Genomic DNA, 21600 nt, shown 5'->3' with positions numbered 1-21600 from the left:
TTTCAAAAAAGCTGGGACAGTGGTATGTTTATCACTGTGTTACATCACCTTTCCTTCTAACAACACTCAATAAGCGTTTGGGAACTGAGGACACTAATTGTTGAAGCTTTGTAGGTGGAATTCTTTCCCATTCTTGCTTGATGTACGACTTCAGTTGTTCAACAGTCTGGGGTCTCCGTTGTCGTATTTTGCGCTTCATAATGCGCCACACATTTTCAATGGGCGACAGGTCTTTACTGCAGGCAGGCCAGTACCCGTACTCTTTTACTACAAAGCCACGCTATTGTAACACATGCAGAATGTGGCTTGGCACTGTGTTGCTGAAATAAGCAGGGACGTCCCTGAAAAAGACGTTGCTTGGATGGCAGCATGTGTTGCTCCAAAACCTGGATGTACCTTTCATTTGATGGTGCCATCACAGATGTGCAAGTTGCCCATGTCATGGTCACTAACACACCCCCATACCATCACAGATGCTGGCTTTTGAACATTGTGCTGGTAACAATCTGGATGGTCTTTTTCCTCTTTTGTCCAGAGGACACGACATCCATAACTTCCAAAAACAGTTTGAAATGTGGACTCATCAGACCACAGCACACTTTTCCGCTTTGTGTCTGTCTGTTTGTGCCCAGAGAAGGCAGCAGTGTTTCTGTATGTTGTTGATGTATGGCTTTCAATTTGCATGGTAGAGTTTTAACTTGCACTTGTAGATGTAGCGACAAACTGTGTTAACTGACAATGGTTTTCCGAAGTGTTCCTGAGCCCACGCGATAAAATCCTTTACACAGTGATGTTGGTTTTTAATGCAGTGCCACCTGAGGGATCGAAGGTCACGGGCATTCACTATTGGTTTTCAGCTTTGCTGCTTACGTGCAGAAAGTTCTCCAGATTCTCTGAATCTTCTGATTATATTATGGACTGTAGATGATGGAATCCCTAAATTCCTTGCAATTGAACATTGAGAAACATTGTTCTTAAACTGTTGGACTATTTTTTCACGCAGCTGTTCACAAAGAGGTGATCCTTACCCCATCTTTGCTTGTGAATGGCTGAGCCTTTTGGGGATGTTCCTTTTATACCCAATCATGACACTCACCTGTTTCCAAACAGGTGTTCTTTGAACATCAGCTTTCCTAGTCTATTGTTGCCCATCCCACCTTTTTTGAAATGTGTTGCAGGCATCCATTTCAAAATGAGCAAATATTTGTACAAAAACAATAAAGTTTATCAGTTTAAATATCTTGTCTTTGTGGTGTATTCAATTGCATATAGGTTGAAGAGGATTTGCAAATCATTGTATTCTGTTTTTATTTACAGTTTACACAATGTCCCAACTTCAATGGAATTGGGGTTGTAGTTTATTTGTCTAAATATAAATGTCCAAGGTTCCTTATAATGTTAATCGAGAAATCATCTCATCTGAAATAACAGGTAAGTTATGATTTTCATTTACAGATGAAGAAAGATTTCTAAAGACTATTATTTTTTTACTTAAAACTATTTTAATTACAAGCATTCTAATGGGAGAAACTTTTTTACAAACTTCAAAATGTACAGTAATCAGAAATTAATCTTGAGGTAAAAAAAATTGTAAGGATTTTCTTAAGAAAACTGCTGTGTATAAAGGAGCAGTTCTGTGACACATATCTGCACTGTAGTCTTCCGTGTTTTGGCCTGGTGCCTTGTATTTATTGGACAGCGCAAAGGTACGTCACAGTGCACAGCAGGAAAAGATGGATTGAGCTGAATTTTGACCGTGGCAGCTTGACAACAAGCACCAATGCGCACTCCTGACAGAGTGTTGTGTCAGCTCAGCTTTTGACATGGCGCGTCAAAAACATGAGGTGTCTCATTGAAAATAATGCTTTTTAGAGTGACCCACAACGCGTTTAATGCCCTGAACATGTGCAGTGTGAAAGGCCCTTAACAGTTACAAGGTTTTTACAAAGAATTACGAAGCTAATGAAAGAAGGAAATGACAGGTTTGTTGAACAGGAATGGCTGGAGACAAATGCGGGACTCAACACAGTAGCTCAGGTTCAAAGAGATGTTTAATGAATTAATCAGTGAGGGCCGGTACACAGAGAGGCAGGCCAAAAACAGCAAACAGATCAAAATCATCAGGTGAGTAGCGTGGTCGGGACAAACAGGCAGGTGGTCAAAACACAACGTGGCAGCAGGACTTGAATAATACAAAGGAGCAGAGCTAGAAACAACGATCAGGCAAATTATCAGTGCAACCAGTGACGCTTAAATACACCAAGTAATGAGCTACAGATTGGAAGCACCTGTGGAAAGAACCAGAACAGGGTGTGGCCTAGACAGAGTGTGACACCCCCCACCAAGCACCTAGCGAGACAGACAAGAGAAATAGGGACAGATAAAGCCCAAGCAGGAAACACCCAGCAAGAGAAGTCACAAATACAGCACAAACCAACAACCCCCCCAAAAAACCATTCCAACAATGCCGGAACGACACAGAAAAGAAACAGAACCCCAAACTAGGCATGACCGAAAACCAGATGACATCCAGTACATGACAGGAAACAGAAAAACCATAATAGCATCCAAAACAAAGTGCATTATTGAGGAGAGCATGCAGTCACTGGCCAGCCCAGTCTCATGGTTTTTTTTTTCGTGCTGCCATCACGAAATGATTCAAATTTCCGTTACAAGTTTTTTTTTTTAAAACTCACTATTACTAACCCTACTCCTTCCCCCAACCCTAACCATAACTACCCCTGACCGCCCTGCTTCACTTTTAATTTCATGCAGCCATCACGGAATGTATTAGAATGAATTCGTGCTGCCCTGACAAAAATGAGGCGCTGTTCGTGACACTATCACGAACCAATAGATTAATGTATATTTCATTCTGCTGAATCACGACATGCCGTGAGACTGGGTTATTGGTGCCACAACCAGGGCGTCGTGAGATCAGTGCGGCACCCTGGGGTACAGAGCCAGTGTCTTTCCATCGCCTCGTCAGTTTCATTTATTACCCACCTTCAATGTCTCAGTGTCCCGGACAGAGAGAAAAAGAGAAGAATCACTCGGTTGGAAATACGTGCACCTAAAGTATGAGTAAATAGACAGGGAAGCAGAGAGAATACTAAAGTGATCGCTGGCAGCTCGAACTGAGCTTCACTAACAGACCCAGAATTTAGATGAAGTGACACAGAGACCTGTTCAATTACTAATAAGATGAATTACAAGGACAGGAAGCATCCATACTATGCCAGTATGCTAGTCATAATGTCTCGACGGAATCTCACTGTTTTATCTCTGCAGGATGTGGGGGAAAAAATAATGTTTTCCTCATGTCTTTTTAAGGAGGATGTGCCCGGTGCACAGTCATCCTCCTTTCTTTTGCTGATGTAACAATTTACGACTGAACATCCAGTCATGGCTTTGACTAGCTAATGACCATATCAATGTTATGACTTTTCTTCTACTATGGCTGAGGCCCTGAAAATGAGTCTCTGATAATCAGGGGCAGAAGACTCTTGGTGGGTACACTGCATGCTGTATCACCAAACTCTCCAGATGCATCTGATCTGCTTCATCAAAAATATATCTTTATGCATCGAGCTGTCTGATTCCTGATTCCTTCTTCTCTGCCCTCTCACATATTCTGAACATCATCACAGAAATTTGTTCATAAAGGGAGATCATTCAACAAAACAGGTACACAATAAGAGAAAGCTCTGTGGCCTGCACTTTTTATTCACCATAGGGACACAAAGTAGTCCTGCACCATGAGAACGCAGAGCCCGGGCCGGTACGTAGGGTTTAATTAGGTCAAATAATTAGGAAGATGCTAGTCTGTGAATAATTTTATAGGTTCATAACAGAACTTTAAAATCAGACCTCACAGAGACAGGAAGCCAGTGAAGACATGCCAAAATGGGTGTAATGTGGTCAAACTTTCTGCTTCTTTTCAAAATTCTTGCAGCAGCATTTTGAATGCTGGAATGCAGTAAACAAGAAAATAGAACATTGCAGTAGTCCAATTTAGAAGGAACAAATGCATGGATCAGGCTCTCAGCATCAGCCATAGACATAGACTTCACTATATTATGAAGGTGGAAGAAAGCAGTCCTGGTGGTGTCTCTGATGTGTAGGGCAAAGGACAGCGTGGGATCAAAAATCACCCCAAGGTTCCTCACTTTGTCAGTGTGATGCATGACACACGAGTCTAAGTTAAGTGTTAGCTGGTCAAACTGATGTTGACATTTCACTGGGCCAAGGACCATCATTTTGGTCTTCCCTGAATTTAAAAGTAACAAATTGGTAGCAATCGTGCCACAATATATGCCCAAGGGGTGCTCTATAAAGGGAGAAAAGCAGGGGACATATTTCATGGCAACAACGTTAGAGGAAATGTTACTCTACAGGACACAGTGAGAGTGACTAGTTTGGTAGGATGTCAATCATGTAAAGACATTCCCAGGAATCCCAAAATGATTCTCCATCCTATCAAGAAGAATATGGTGATCCAGCATATCAGACTTCAACTTTATTAATCCCAAAAAAGGGCAATTACGTTTACACTCCAATTACCTCAGACAAGATACAGCAATTAATCTACAATTATTACTTGTTTACCGTAATAATGGCACACATCAAAATTAAAGACAACACATATACATTTGACATTGTTTATGTGCACTAAACTTGAAGCCGTCCATCATCCGAATTGAGGTAAAGTGGATGAAGGCCGCTGCAACTGGAGTTGCGCCGCCGCTAGCTCGGGGGGAACGGGGACCTGTCACAGCTCAAAAACTGCGCAGCCCCGGGAGGGGGGAAGAGGTGGCGTGAGCGGTGGCCGGGATGGGGTAAGTGATGGGGGAGCAGGAAGGGAGGTAAAGGGGAAAAATGGAGCATGCTTCAGTCTTTTGTCCATGTGTAAGTCTGTCAGTTTATTGTCTTTGTGGGTTGAGATAAGAAGGAGCCGAATAATCTCACCGGAGCCTGAAGACATTCCTCTGGAGGAAAACATTGGACAATTTGTCCTTGAGGCTAGATAAGCCTGGAGTGTTGTGGTTGAGCAGTGAAAAACACTTTTAACAGTCCACTTGAGCAACCAAATCCCAATTATGAATTAAATTGGAATTATCAAACGCAGCACTAAGACAAAACAGAACCATAATGGTGTCGGAATCATTGCAAGGATCTTGCTCTCTCCCCTTCCTCTGTCTCCTCTTCTCCTTGTTCGACACGGTGACAACATTTATTCATGGACAACCACCTGTAAGTCACTCTCCTTTTTCAGCACAGGATTTCTTAGATTACTTTTGAGAATAGAAGACATTAGGTTAAACATATCCCAGCATGCCTTAACCCAGCCACTACACCCTGCTATTGAGGTGGGTGCCATTATTGAGGTGTTACTGTTGGATAATATCTGTGCTAATTCCTTATTTTATGTTAGTGATCAAGTATTTGTTTTTGTTATCTGATTGGAAGTCACTGAAATCTGCTTTAAAGTTTAAACGAAAGAGTTAAGTTTCACTTCCATCATGCATGTGCAAGTTTCATATACAGGGAGAACTGCCCCTGTTTGTGAGAGCCAGTAACATTAGAATTGTGAGACCACACCCACTGTAACACTCACATTGTATAAAAGTGTTGTGCAAGCTACGTTCGTGGTCCCTTCACAAGATGGAGTCCGTCTGTGGGGACTCCTGCCCAGTTTCAACGTGACCTTCAATAAATTCAAAATGAGGAATATAACGTTTTGGTTCTTGGAAAGGGGCAGAGTATTACATAAAGAACCAGGAGAAATTACATTACCTAGATTTACAGAATGTGATAGTATCTCTCCAGGCGTGCTGACGAAACTCATAATGTCTACAAAAAGCACAACCTGCTTATTTGATCCTATACCAACAAAACTGTTTAAGGACCTGTGGCCCACACATGAGCCGATTGTGCTCAAAATTATTCATCTTTCATTAACTTCTGGATCTGTTCCTAAATGTTTCAAATCTGCAGTGATTAAACCATTACTTAAGAAATCGAATCTCGACCCTAGTGTATTGAAAAACTGTCGCCCGATATCAAATCTATCATTTTGTTCTAAAATTCTGGAAAAGGTGGTTTCACGGCAGCTCATGGACTATCTTACTGAGAATAATCTTTTTGAGCCACTGCAGTCTGCTTTTAGAAAATATCATTCCACTCATATTCTACTCTAAAGGCTGGAGAATCAATTTGGGATTACTGGGAGTGTCCTTGCATGGTTGACATCATACCTGACAAGTCGTTCTCACTGTGTTTTGTACAATAACACTATCTCTAACCTTAGTGACATGAAATTTGGGGTTCCACAGGGGTCTGTCTTAGGCCCCCTGCTTTTCTCCCTTTATATAGCACCCCTTGGGCATATATTGTGGCATTTTGGGATTACCTGTCACATGCTGATAACTGATGGTAATCTCATCCACATAAAATTCTTTGAAGATTGCCTTGCATCAGTGAGAAGCTGGACATCTAGCAATTTCCAGTGAGACATCGGCATCGATTTGACCAACTAACGCTTAGCCTAAGCTTGTGTGTCATACATCACACTGACAAAGTGAGGAACCTTGGGGTAATTTTTGATCCTACGTTGTCTTTTGACTTACACATTACAGATATTATGAGAACTGCTTTCTTCCACCTGCAGAATGAAATGAAGATGCGTTTGTCTCTTCTAGACAACTGCAATGTTCTATTTTCTGGTTTACCACAGTTCAGCATTAGGGGCCTCCAACTGGTTCAAAATGCTGCTTCCAGACTTTTGACACGAAGCAGAAACTTTGACCACATTACACCCATTTTGGCATCTCTTCACTGGCTTTCTGTCCCTGTGAGATCAGATTTTAAGGTTCTGTTACTAGTCTATAAAATTGTTGTTCACGGACTGGCACCTCCATAGCTGACCTAATTAAACCCTATGTACTGGCCCGGGCTTTGGATTCTCAGGGTGCAGGACTACTTTGTGTCCCTAGGGTGAATAAAAAGTCTGTGGGTCATAGAGCTTTCTCTTATCGTGCCCCTGTTTTGTGGAATGATCTTCCTGTGTCAATAAAACAGTCAGATTCTGTAGAGACTTTCAAGTCCAGACTTAAGACGCACTTATTTTCCCTTTTGTATGGCTAGCATACCAACATAGCATGATACTATGCTTTTTACTCTTTTAATTCATTTTATTAGGAATTGTTTTGTAATTTGTGTCGGTATTTCTGTTGGTAGTATGGCCCAAGCAGACCACTGTCGCCTGTGTGCTTGTTCTGGGGGTTGGTAAGGTTAAGTCTTGCTTGTGTGAAGTGCACTGAAGCAACTTTGGTGCTATATAAAAATGAAATAAATTTAAAATGAAAATTAAAATTCTCCTCTGAGTTGTTTGCCTGCATTTTTTCAAAGACTTCCACTCCCATGTGGATCATTGCTCATCAGCTAGCTGAGTCCTTCACTTGTTCTTCCCAGCTCTTCCAGTCGATGAAGCAGCCAGTGGCGGTTTTTGATACAGGCCATGCGGGCCATGCCCTGGGTGGCATTTATGGATGGGTGGCACCATGGGGACAAGCACTTGGAAAAAAAAAAATCATGTCCACTGCAAAATGGTTTCCTTGTTAATGTGTGTGGAACTGGCAAATTGGCGCCCCCTGTAGGCAGCTGCAGGCACCCCTGCTTGCTGAAGCAGCGGTGAAAGAAGGGGGAAGAGCGTGCTGCGCATGGATGGTTCACCTTTGGGTTTCTCTAATGGGAGGGACAAGATGGGAGGGACAAGATGGGGGGGGGGAGGGCGGGTGTTTGTGGGCTAAAGTCAGTTACACCTCGACTTTCTTCCAAAGTCTGGGGTCTGCTGCTGGAGCTGTTACCCCTGTGACCCGAACCTGGAAAAACAGTTGAAGATGAGTATGAGCATGTCCTGCTGCACACGGAGAGGATTCAGCTTTATCCCCAGCCAGCCAAATTCTCTCTGTGTGCGGCAGGAAACCGGGGACAGGCGCTCTCTCCCGTCTGCTCCACTTTGACTCTACCCACTTTGGATGCAGCACAGAACCTGAACTCTGCACCACATTTCTCTGCGGATCATGCAGCAAACGAGGCAGGCAGCCAGTTAATGAAACAAAAGGCATTTGAAAGCAGACAGACAGGGCGTAAGAACAGGTTTGAATCTGCCCACTTGTGGAAAAAAGTTTGCAAAAAGGACAGTTTGCCTGTTTGTAAAGATGGCTTAGAACCTATACTGTGTTCACATTACAAGCTGAAGTGGCTGAATCTGACCATTTTTTTGTGTGCCTGCAAGAGTGTGTTTTTACAATAATTTTCCAGCAGCTGGCAACTCTTTTTGTTGTCATGTACACTGACAAAATCATAATAATAATAATAATAATCTAATTTAAAATTAGGCTTATCATCGTAATTAACTGATTTATTTAATGGAGAAAAAGAATCACATTTGATTTCACTGTCATGGGAACGCTAGTAACATTTCAGTTTAAGTTTTTGTTTGTTCCACAGATGAAGATTAAAAATTGGGAGTAAAAAGGCAAAACACTACATGATCAAATTTCTGTCAAACCTAAAACTTTTGCAGATTAGTTAATGCTAGGTATTTACGCATTTAGCCTAATATGTACAAACATCAAGTTAAATATTTAGCTAAATGTTGAGACAAATATGCACCTTAATAAAAGAGCTAATTGTTCCTTCCTGAAAGACAGATTAATAAAGTGTCTAATGTAAGATGTGTTTATTCAAACTTGCAATTCATGGATGTTTTCAATCAATCAATTTTATTTATATAGCGCCAAATCACAACAAACAGTTGCCCCAAGGCGCTTTATATTGTAAGGCAAGGCCATACATTCCTTGCCAGGGTTTTGAGATGAGTGTGAAGCTGGAGCCAACAAAACTCCAGCTTTTGTTGGCTTCTGTTCATTCGTCTCTACAAGAGTCAGACAGAAGTCAGACTTCCAGAGCAAGAATTTTAGCTGAAGAAGCTTCTGCAATTTGAAGCGAAACGTCCTCGCGTCAAGCAACCCAGTCCAGTCGAAGATTCAAGCTTCTCTACTATGGAAACCACCTGGACAACTGAGAGCCTACACAGAATCAAAAGACTAATGTTTAAGGAGTATTTGTGCTGAATTTGGTTCTTGTTTCATGATTTGAACAATTTCATTGTAAATATTCTGTTATCTGCTGCACTAGTTGTCTTTAATCTGTTTACATGTACTGAGGTATGTAATGCATGTAGATGTAGGCTATTTGTACTTATGCTCAAAAAGTGTGGATGCCCTTGTGTTCCTCAGAGTTCTCGGACAGAATTAAAATGGTGCGGACAGAACAACGTGCTCTTGCTTGTCTTGATTTTATGAAACTGCAGTGAGGAAAATAAGTATTTGAACACCCTGTGATTTTGCAAGTTCTCCCACTTAGAAATCATGGAGGGGTCTGAAATTTTAATCTTCGGTGCATGTCCACTGTGAGAGACATAATCCAAAAAAAAATCCAGAAATCACAATGTATGATTTTTTTAATAATTTATTTGTATGTTACTGCTGCAAGTAAGTATTTGAAACCTGTGAAAATCAATGTTAATATTTGGTACAGTAGCCTTTGTTTGCAATTACAGAGGTCAAATGTTTCCTGTAGTTTTGCACCAGGTTTGCACACACTGCAGCAGGGATTTTGGTCCACTCCTCCATACAGATCTTCTCTAGATCTTTCAGGTTTGGAGTTTCAGCTCCCCCCCAAAGATTTTCTATTGAGTTCAGGTCTGGAGACTGGCCGGGCCACTCCAGGACCTTCAAAATGCTTCTTACACAGCCCCTCCTTAGTTGCCCTGGCTGTGTGTTTGGGGTCATTGTCTGTTGTGTGGGCCGCTGAAGAGGAGGTACTGCTGGCCCACCACCACCAGATGGCGCCCTGCTTGGAGTGCGGGCTCCAAGCACGAGAGGGCGTTGGAGCCGCTGGAGGTGACAGCTGTCATCAATTCAACACCAGCTGTCACCCATCACCACCACTATAAAGACCGGACTGCAACTCCACCTCCTCGCCGAGAAATCGTCTACCATACAGGTAATTTTCTCTGCTGACTTAAACTTTGAGTATTAGTCTGATCTCTTTTTGCAGCCGTTTTCCTGTGGTGTGCCTTATCTGCGGAGTTGGCGTTTGGTGTGGACTGCGACGGCTTCGCCTCACACCCCACTCAGATAAGTGGTTAACTCAGGAGCTGCACGAGTGTGTGATTGGAGGTGGAGGTTCTCCCTTCTTAACTGAACACAGACTGTGGGATTACTGAGTGTGCGGACTCACACTCATCCAGAACTGTTTCTGTTTTCTGCCAGCAGTACCGGGTCTGACTGCTGAAGACAGTGGCCACCTGGGGCGCAAGGCTTGGCGGCTCTGGTGTTCTTCAGGTCCGTTGGTGGTGAGGCTTGTGTGGGTTCCGGCTTCTCTCTCACCGGACATCTCCTATCTTCGAGCCTGCTACACGTCACCTTTTGTTGGATTGATATAACACATATTTGTATCTGTATCACGTTGTGCACCTTCACAACATTAAATTGTTACTTTTTGGCTATTCCATTGTCCCTTCATTAATGCCCCCTGTTGTGGGTCCGTGTCACGACACTTCCCCAACAATTGTCATGCTGGAAGACCCAGCCATGACCCATCTTCAATGCTCTTACTGAAGGAATAAGAGGGATTAAATATTGGACATTGCATGTTTGTTTTATGGTGTGTAGTTTTTTTTTTTTTGTTTCTCCACAGCAGCAGTGTGATGTGGTTCCACGCGTTCCATCTGCTTGCACTGTTTTCGTGCACATGCATGAGTCTGCACGGATCCATTGTTGCGATATCATGCACGCCTGTCCGACAGTGTGTCCCAACAGCAGGTGGAATGTTTCATGGTTCCCCATTTCATTTTTTGTTTGTGGATTTTCGGACGGTTTCTACTTCTTTCGCTCACCTTTGTTTTATGTGTGAAGGGACCCTTAACCAGTGGGGATTTCTGCTCAAAATAGTTCCCATTATTTATCACTAATTCTTCAAAGTGTGATAAAATGTCACAAAACATGTCAGACTCCTGACAGAAAAACAGCTGATTTTTTTCTTTTCAACATGACCCAGGCTTGAAAGCTGACACTGTTACAGGCACAGGCACAGGCACAGGCACAGGCACACACACACACACACACACACACACACACACACACACACACACACACACACACACACACACACACACACACACACACACACACACACACACACACACACACACACACACACACACACACACACACACACACCAACTATGTCCATCAGCTAATTCAGGTGAAAAATGAGTTATATGCCATTGAAATAAAGTTTATACAAAAGTTAAGCCATTTTTTTCCCAGACCTTCTTTGAATTCAGTGAGAAAAATAAAGACTCCAAGAGGATAATGGACACTTTCCCCTTCAATAAACAAACAAAGAAACATGAGTTCATTATTTTTATTGATCACACTGAAACTCTGACAGAAATTTAAAATCTGTTTTTGTTTTCATCAGCACTGTTGTTTAACTGATGGGAGTTTTGTTCTTGCTAATTATTAAACACAATTTGCCATAAAAATAATGACAAAAATGATTATTTGTCACCACACTTGTAAAATGGAAACAACAATCAAAGATGATTACATACAGATAATTCAATGATTAAACTCAGCCACATGGGTGTGCAACAGTCTATTCTGAACCTGGACAAATGAGCATGGTCCCTTCAGGAAGGACATCTGGCAAACAAAAGCCACAAAAACCATGCAGGTTGAAATTCCATACCAGAGCAGTCGAGACCTAGATTACAGTTTTTCTCAGTTGCTAAAACACAAAACTCTATTCCCTAAATAAAATTCTCAAATGCCTTTACACAGTTATTGAATTAATCCTCCCTTTTGGCAAAACTAGACGACTTTCACATAGGTAGACACATTTAGCAAAACTCATTCACTTTTTGCAAAACTCTAAACACATTCTCATACTATAAAACACATTCTGCATAATAATTCACTTCTTAGTTATATTACTAACCAAACAAAGCAGAAGATAAACACAAAGCACAGATGCCACCAATTAGACACTACTAGTCAAAACTGTTAACACTTGTGTCTAATGATGTGACAACCAATATAAGCCAGTTCAGAGTTGAAACAGGCTGGTTGGAGTTTCATTGCAACAATGGACAGAAACCAGAGGCGCAGGGGACGGGTGCGTGTCAGAGGTGGGGAGTAGGAAGAGGAGGAAGAGGAAGACAACGAGTTATAGTAAATGATGAAATTCGGGCCACAATCATTGACCATGTTCTGGTTCATGGGATGTCAATGAGAGAAGCAGGACTTCAAGTCCAACCTAACCTCAGCCGTTTCTCTGTGGCTTCAATAATCCGGACCATCAGACAACAGAACAGGTATAGTGTAAATGTTCAATACTGTATACAGTACACAGTTACAGCAGATTTTGTAGACCACTGTGACAAAGCATATATTGTATATTCACTTGTGTAAAATTGCAAGGATGCCAGGGGGAGGTGGAAGAACCCCTATGTTCTTCCAGCAGCAGGAGACCCTGATAGTTGACATGGTCATTCAAAGCAACACCATTAGACTATGCGAAATACAACAGGGAGTGATTGAAGACAATGTCAATTTTGAAGGAATCAACACCGTAAGCCTCTCCACCATTGACCGTGTCCTGAAATGCAACAGAGTACGCATGAAACAAGTGTACAGAGTACCCTTTGAGTGCAACTCTAACAGAGTGAAAAAGCTCAGATATGAGTATGTCCATGTAAGTACACATTCAGATACAGTACAAGTACTGCATATTGTAAACACTATCATATCTGCCTGTCTTTCTGTTCACTTACAAAACTATCTATTTTTTATATAGAGAATATTTGAATTGGAGGCCAGTGAAAGGCCCCATGAATATATATTTGTGGATGAAACAGGATTTGACCTAGCGAAGAGGAGAAGGAGGGGCCAGAACATAATTGGTCAGCGTGACATTGTTGATGTCCCTGGTCAGCGTGGTGGCAATGTGACCATTTGTGCTGCCAAAAGCAACCGTGGGGTCCTGCATCAACATGTAACACTAGGGCCATACAACACTCAACACCTTCTTACGTTTCTAGGTCTCCGGGATGTTTTGGTGGCTCGGCAGCATGAGATGAATGACCAGTACACATATGTGATCATATGGGACAATGTAAGCTTCCATCGTGCTGCTCAAATAAGAGAATGGTTTAACATCAATGAGCAATTCATCAATATGTACCTCCCACCATACTTGCCTTTCCTGAACCCCACAGAGGAGTTTTTTCAAGTTGGAGGTGGAAGGTATATGACCGGCAACCCTATATCAGAGTGGATCTCCTGCAGGCCATGGAGTTAGCTTGCGGCAACATAACTGAGGAGTCATGCCAAGGCTGGTTACGCCACACAAGAGCCTTCTTCCCCCGCTGCCTCAGAAGAGAGAACATCACTTGTGATGTTGACGAAGTCTTGTGGCCTGACCCAGGCAGCAGTGGGAGAGGAGGACGGTTAGAAGTGTGCGAGTCAGAGTCGGTACTTTGAATCTACCGCGTGCTGGGTAATCGGGAGAGTCGGGAGTTTTCCCGGTGGGCTGGTCCAACCTGGGGCCGTTGTGAAGGCGTGTTAACATATGCATACATATATGACCACCACTAACTGTTAGGTTACACAGCAAGACACTTTGGCTGCTGTATCTTAAAGAGAAGACATTAAGTGTTATAAATGTTTTACAATCACGAAAATTCACAAGAAAATAACTTAAGACTGCTTCTTTTGCAACGGTGTTATCTTTCCAAAGCCTAAGGTTGGGACATACCATTACACATTTAACAACTCTATGCATTCATTAGTTAGTTCAGTCCAATCATGCCCTGTGCACTCAAATGGGACTTGCGCTACTAGCAAGTACAGGAGGAGTGGCCCGTGAATGAAAAGATGGACAGAAAAAATCCAGGTGGAGCTGAAAAGGCTAGAATAAGAAAAAGAAAAGCTTTGGAGGAAGATGCTACCAAGTGTGCAAATCTCACAGATATTTTTTCAAGAAGACAGAGCAAACAGGGAAATGGTAAATAGGGCCGGGCATAACAGGCTACATGACTGTTATGCCAGGATGTCAGCCGTATCAACATTTGTAGTACAGTACCACCTCTTCCAGCTACTTACAGACTTCACTGACTTAAGCTGGGCAGACACTGTACGATATTTTCAATTGTTGTACTTGGCTCCAGCTCAAACTGTGCAACAAAACCGCATGGTCTCACACTGTACACCAGCCTTAGGTGGTGTACTGGTGAGTTAACAATACCGTTCTTGTTTTAACTAAGGCTGGGCTTACACTGTGCGAGTTTTGGCCCTTTTTCAGCCGATTTTTCACTCGTGAGAGAATTTTTTGGATCGCACCGAGTTTCAGCTTAATCGTGCGTCCTGCATCGTGCAGTCTATATGGAGTAACGAGCTGCGTTTAACATCTCACGACCGCCTCCCGATGGGGAATCATATGGTCGGATAAAAATCAAACCTGTTTGATATTTTGGTCCGCCGTCGTGACTTGTGAGGGTTCCGTGCTGTTGACGCAGCGCCACAAGCGTCTACGTGCTGATTACCTCACGCACTGTGCATGTGAAAACACCGGAGAGAGCAAACAGTGATCTCATGTAAAGTCTTGTGTTTTTTTTTTTTGCGTTCCCTCGCAATAACCTAATATAATAAAGTTCATGCCTATCAGCGCGCACAGTGAGTGAAATCAGGTGGGGGGAGACTGAACGTATATGCGTGCGCGCACACACACAACAGACAACAACAGGATTTACAGACTCCATATGAAATATAGTTTATTTATACAACAGTGTAAGTAGCAACACCTGTTATGAATGTTTGTTTTCTTTTTTTACCGTCCTCTCGTGAATCATGTTGCTGTCTGCTGATTTCACTCACTGTGCGCGCTGATAGGCATGAAATAAATTTTTTTTAAAAAGAAAAAAAAGCTTCTGTTACGTTTTGCTTCCCGACGTGTGGTTTTTGAACGTACAATGTGAACAGTCAGATCGCATGAGAGCATCGGGCCGTACAGTGTGAGAACATGAATCGTGCACTCTGAACTTTTAAACCCTGCGGTTTTGTCACAGTTTGAGCTGGAGCCAAGTACAATGATTGAAAATATTGTACAGTGTATGCCCAGCTTAACTAACTTTTTGTTATGTGTCGGACGCAGCTCGGAGAACCGACCAGCGTTTGAAGGACCCAGTATGAAATAAGCAGAGCACGGTTCAAAGGCTAACTGAATTTAATACATAACAGTGATAATATAATAACAAAAGGTGCGGCCTGGCGTGGTGCGCTCCCAGCAGCGCTAACGGTCCGGAGCCAGAAGCTGTTTCGGACCCAAGGACCCCGCCGACACCCCCCAGGTGGCCGCAACAACCGAGTCTGTGAAAGAAGGAACCATTAAGTCAATCAATCAATCAATTTTTTTTTTATATAGCGCCAAATCACAACAAACAGTTGCCCCAAGGCGCTTTATATTGTAAGGCAAGGCCATACAATAATGATGTAAAACCCCAACGATCAAAACGACCCCCTGTGAGCAAGCACTTGGCTACAGTGGGAAGGAAAAACTCCCTTTTAACAGGAAGAAACCTCCAGCAGAACCAGGCTCAGGGAGGGGCAGTCTTCTGCTGGGACTGAAAGTGAGTCCACACTCTACACACAGAACACTTAAAGGTGTACAAACAGCAAACACTTCCTGGCTCGATTACTGATCAGCTTCCCAACCTGCAGGCATGGAACAATCAGTTCACAAAACTCCACTGCGGTGAAAGCTGATACATGACTAACAAACAGCTCAATACAATAAGGTGTGAGGGACACCACATTTACTGACTGTATAAATGTTAGTCACAAAATCTAACGTACCTCAGGAAGTGTGCTGACGAGCGTGAGACCTCACCCCCTCCTCTTTCACAGACTGTTTCAAACCTGGACGTTGTCAGCATCCGCTGTTGATGAGATGGCTCCCGAGACGACGATCTCACCCGTCTGGTCACAAGGTCGAGTCTCTGGCAAATACACACTGTGCACTCCAGTCTTAAATGCCAACATGTTCCAATCCATCCAGATGCACCACAGCTGTGAGTCCTGACGAGTCGCAGGTGATCAGGGTGAGGTCCTGACAGCCTCAGCAACACAGCCACTCAGTCCCAAACGCACGCCACCTGGGAGGAAAACCAAAAGACAGAAACAAACCGGCAGCCAGGCCCCCCCAGCCATATAACACTTTTACTTTCTATTATAAGCCACCCAATTTTCACAGTCAGTCAGCACATAAATGCCACAGCAGAACTCTTATTATCTCTGTGCGCTGGTGGTTTGTGGGCCGGTTGGATATGAAACTCCCGGGCTCAAAATTGTTCCCAGCACGCCCCTGCTTTGAATGTTGGCAGTATGACTGGTAAAGGGAGAGAGCTGGCTGACATGATGGAGAAGATAAAGGTAAACATATCGTGTGTGCAAGAGACCATGTGCAAGGGAAGTAAGAGCAGGAGCATCAGAGGTGATTTCAAGTTGTTGTATCATGGTGGTAATGGGAGAAGAAATGGTGTTGGAGTCATTTTTAAACATAGAGTATGTAAAGAGTGTGTTGGAGGTTAAGTGAGTGTCTGACAGGGTGATGAGTGTGAAGTTGGAAATTGAAGGAGTGGTGATGAATATCATCAGTGCATATGCCCCACATGTAGGTTGTGGGATTAAGGAGAAAGATTTCTGAACTGAATTAGATGAGGTGCTGAAGAGTGAACCTAAACATGAAACAGTGGCGATAGGAGTGAATTTCAATAGGCATGTTGGTGAAAGGAACATTTTTAAGAAAAAGGAGGAGCACAGAGTGATGTATAAGAGTGGAGGAAGGTGCACATACTTCACTACATTCTTTGTAAAAGATACAACTGAAAAGAAATGAGATTGTAAGGTGGTGACAGGGAAGAGTGTAGGTAAAGAAGAAGAAGAGAGTGAGAGCTGGCCATGAGATGTCACGCTAGAAGCTGGTGCCGCACACTACAGTCTGCATTTGGAATGGACATAGCTGCTGGAACAGGCCCACTGATGACTTGAGGTCTGCTAGATGACCCCTGGCTGTGGTATGGCCACCTGCATAGACTACATATTCTATTGTTATTATGTCATGTTGTTTTGATTTCCTGTTTTCTGTTTCTTCACCTTTGTGGGTCAGCCCTCTGAGTCTGGTCTGCTTGAGGTTTCTTCCTCAATATCATCAAAGGGAGTTTTTCCTTACCACTGTGTGCTTGTTCTTGGGCAGGGGTATTCACCTCTTTCCAGAAAGGCCCAAGAGGGTGCAGGTTTTCATTGCAACCACTCACTAGAGGTGATTTCACTGACTGATGTTCATTTGTGCAGATGGAATCAGTTAATCAGTTTTGTTGGGAGCTTTGTTGTGATTTGGTGCCATATAAAATTAAATAAACTGAGACTGAGCTCAACAACATCTCAGATGGTGGAAGCTGAAGGAGGAAGACTGTTATGACAGGTGAGACAGACACTGGATGGAGGTGAAATGATTTTGGACAACTGGAAAAGTACTGCAGATGTGGTGAAGGAGACAGCTAGGAAGGTACTGGGTGTGACATCTGAACAGTGGAAGGATGACAAGGAGATTTGGTGGTGAAACAAAGGAAAACATAAGGAGAAAGAGGTTGGCGAAAAAGATTTGGGATAGTCAGACAGTTTGACAGCTTTGTGATGTACAGTAGGAATGACAGATGGATTAAAGGTGGAGATGGGATTACATCAAGGATCGGCTCTGAGTACTTTCTTATTCTCAATAGTGATGGACAGTTTGACAAATGAGATCAGACAGGAGTCCAAATGGACTGTGATGTTTACAGATGACACTGTGATCTGCAGTGAGAGTATAGAGCAGGTTGGGCATGTGACCTCCAATTTAGGAAAAGCATAAACATCCCAATGGCTGACAGACGGTGTGAAAAGAACGCTGCTACGTCCGATATTGACGCTTCTGAGCTTTCATTTGAAAGTGGTGGCTCGGACGTGGTCTCCTCTCTGTACATACAGAGAGGAGACTCACTGGAACTGATAGGCTTTATTTATATTTTACTTTGAGAGAGTCTGCCAGATTTTGGATCTTGATGTGTGCAGACTGCAGAGTCTGCTCTATAACACTTTTTGAATTTTGTACTATAATGAATTTAGCACTAAAAGTAGGCTTTACAGGTTTTCTATGTATTTCATTGAGTCTTAAAGTAAATAAATATGAAATTGGTCACTGTATCCTTGATCTCTGGACATAAAAACAAAACAAAATGGTGTTTCGCTTTGAAGTTATTAATTCCAACTGGACTCTATCGTTCTAACTTGACTCGGCAGAGAGCCGCACAGCTTTTGGAGTTGTGTGAACAGAACGGAGGACGATTCTCGTTTCTTTCTCGCAACAAGACAGGAGTCCCAGTTAGTAACTTTAATCCGCACAAAAGTGACTCACAATTTCACATATTCAGGGATGAAAGTGGTGAAAAACAAAAAATGCTGAAACCCAAAATTACCCCCCAACACCACCCACACGAAAATGTTTTTAAAAAAATGAATTCTAGAAGCTCTGAAATGAAATCTGGGACTATTCCAGATGATAAACTGCAGTGAGTACAGCATCCATTTTGGTGAGAAAAAACCCAACTTTCCTTATTCAAATTCATTCCAGTAGGATTCTGCTCTTACTAGGATGCAGCAGTTTTCTAGTTTGGCAGATAGTTCCAGAGGAAATCAATGAAGGAATTAAACTTAAATAAAACAGGGATGAAACGGAGGTGTAAGAGTCACTAGGTGTTCACAGGAAACACTTATTTATTTCTGTATGTATGTATGTATTTATTTATGTATGTTCATTGTTAGTTGGTTTTATATTTTCTGTTTTGTTTTTATTCAGGTTCTTTTGTCTCATTCTCTAAAATTGTAAATAATCATTAGATTAGTTATTATTACTATTATTGTTGTGCTTGCTATTATTATTAATATATAAACAAAAATAAATTTAAAAAATATTACAATTTGTAATACTAACTTTAACATTGAAAATGCCATAGACATGCTAACGTGTTAGCATCGGTCCCTTTTTTAAGTTATAAAATACATCTATCAACTGTTTAAGAAGACCATAACAGGTCGGTTTAACATAAAAAAGGTAAATAATACTCACAGCCATATGGTCTTTAGGGTTTTAGTGGGGGAAAGCGAAAGAAAAAAATTAATCAATGAAGCAATGATCGAAGCACTACTTCGATCTGGGAATCACTGCTTCGATTGGTTCAAGGTTCAAAGCAAAGCCGCGCTGCAGAAAAGTTGATTACAGACCCGCTGCAGGGTCTGTAATCAATGTAGAGAAATTATAATTTTCCTGACAAACACCCGCCAAAACAACGGCCACCCTGAAGGACCGATAACGGAATTGTTAAGCAAAAAGGTTATTGATGTTGGTGGATCAAATCATTTCTTAAAGATACCCGAAAGGAACCGGTTCTCGATACCCATCCCTACTCATGAGTAGTTTGTTTTCGGCAGTCTCTGTAGCTGTTTATTGCGAATACCGTATACTTTGAGACTGGTCACGGAAGTGCACAAAGTAATCCCGGTGTATCATCGGATGGTAACAAACAGCCTAAATCTAAGTTGTTATGATTTTGGTGCGACATGTCCTTCAAATACTTGGAGTCAACTATCCAAAGTCATGGAGAGTGCAGTAGAGAGGTGAAGAGAGTGCAGACATGGTGGAATGGGTGGAGAAAGGTGGCATCTGAAAAATATTTAAATCTGAAGGAGGTGAGAAAACAAGCTGATTTTTTTTTTTTTTTTTTTTGAGCAAATGATTGGACAATTGAAAGTGGTGGCTCGGACAATGGACAATTATGAGGAAAAAGTTTCATGACCATGGGTAGTTGCCCACACGGTGAATTTGCCAGTCACAATTTTTTTTTTAAGACGGAACCATTTTAGAGTCCTGTAACTTCTAAATTAAGACTTTTGCAGAGTCAGGTTCCCTCCTGCAGCCAGTCCTGTCCTCAAATTGAAGGACTCCAGCATCAACAGCCTGTTGTAAGTGATTGTAGGCTGACACTGGCCCCGTTAAATTCCATTTTCATACATAAAATATTCACCAATTTAGAGACTAACTCAGAGACTAAAACAGATAGGCTTTCCTGATGACAGATTCTGAACTCCTGGGCCCAAATTACAAAGGAAAGCAAATATCAGCCAGATATCTTTGCTTGTTTCAGAGATATTGGTATACACAATTAGCTAAACAGGCATGCAATTTGCGAGTGTCAAAAACATGAACAACACCCCCTTTTTATTTTTTTTATTTATTTTTATTTATTTTTTATTTTTTTTTATTTTTTATTATTTTTTATCCAAACATACAAGAACAGAGGGAAAAAACAGAAAAGAAACTATGAACAATGGGGAAGAGTGCTGTTACATTTGTTCAGAAAATAAATGATCAGTATTCGCTAATTAAAATTTATATATATATTGTTCAGATAAAGTCCGATCTTGTATATTTCACATATTCTGTCCACTTTGACCATGTTTCATAGAAAGAGTCTCTTTAGTTCCGAATGATGGAGGATAGTTTTTCCATCTCGTAGATATCGTGGACTATTTCTATCCATTCTTCCACCGAAGGGGGGTCTGCCTTCAACCATTTTCTTGTGATGGCTTTTTTACTTGCTATTAATAGGATTGCCAATAATTTTGTTTAATTCCTTCTCCAATTCTGAACATTTACATCTCCCAAGTATATGCATTCAAATGTAAATGACACTTTGTAGCCAAAAACATTATTTACATGATTACAAATCTGTGACCAGTATGTCTTAAGAATACTACAATCCCAAAAAATGTGGTAGTGGTTGGCCCCAGAGGAGCCACACAGCCTCCAACATGAATCCCCTCTCTCTCTGTGTCTTTTTTGAACAGGTGTGATAAAGAACCTCGTAATACTTTTCCATCCAAACTCTCGCCATGTATTAGATCCTGTGGTCTTCCACTGAAGGTGACAAATCTTTTCCCAACTTTCAATTGAAATGTTCAGATTGCCCTCAATTTCCCATTTTTTCTTAATGTGCTCTGTGTTACCTTTTTTACTTAATTGAATTGCTTTGTGCAAATTGGATATTATGTTGTTCATAGAAATTGATTTTATTAGAGTTAAAAAGGTGTGAATAAATCTTAATTCACTGTTTTTGTTGGGAAAGTGTAGGAACACGGACCCACAACAGGGGGCGCAAATGAACGGACAATGGAATAGGTCAAATAACAACACTTTACTGTTGCGAACGTGCACAACAAAAACAACAAATTACAACAATGGACAAAGTTCAATTCACAAAGGTGTCGTGTGGGCAGGCTCGAAGATAGGAGACGCCTCTCCAAAGTAGAACCGGAACCACACGGTTTCCTCCGCCACAGGACCCCGGGAATACTGGAGCCGCCAAGTTCC

General features: G+C 41.9%; 1 protein-coding gene across 1 annotated transcript in view; it reads right to left on the bottom strand.

Annotated features, from left to right (window-relative positions):
- Positions 1 to 13495: 13495 nt before the first annotated feature.
- The window catches only part of LOC117510085 (stonustoxin subunit alpha-like), a 79740-nt gene continuing 71635 nt past the window's right edge, over positions 13496 to 21600 (bottom strand). The window contains exon 6 of the mRNA XM_034169701.1: positions 13496 to 13508. The gene's annotated coding sequence lies outside the window, so the exon portion shown is untranslated. The remainder of the gene's footprint in view (positions 13509 to 21600) is intronic.

This window comes from Thalassophryne amazonica, chromosome 5 (assembly GCF_902500255.1).
Source record: "Thalassophryne amazonica chromosome 5, fThaAma1.1, whole genome shotgun sequence".
Classification (NCBI taxonomy): domain Eukaryota; kingdom Metazoa; phylum Chordata; class Actinopteri; order Batrachoidiformes; family Batrachoididae; genus Thalassophryne; species Thalassophryne amazonica.
The sequence above is the reverse complement of the archived record's forward strand: the minus strand, read 5'-3'. Positions and strand labels throughout refer to the sequence as shown.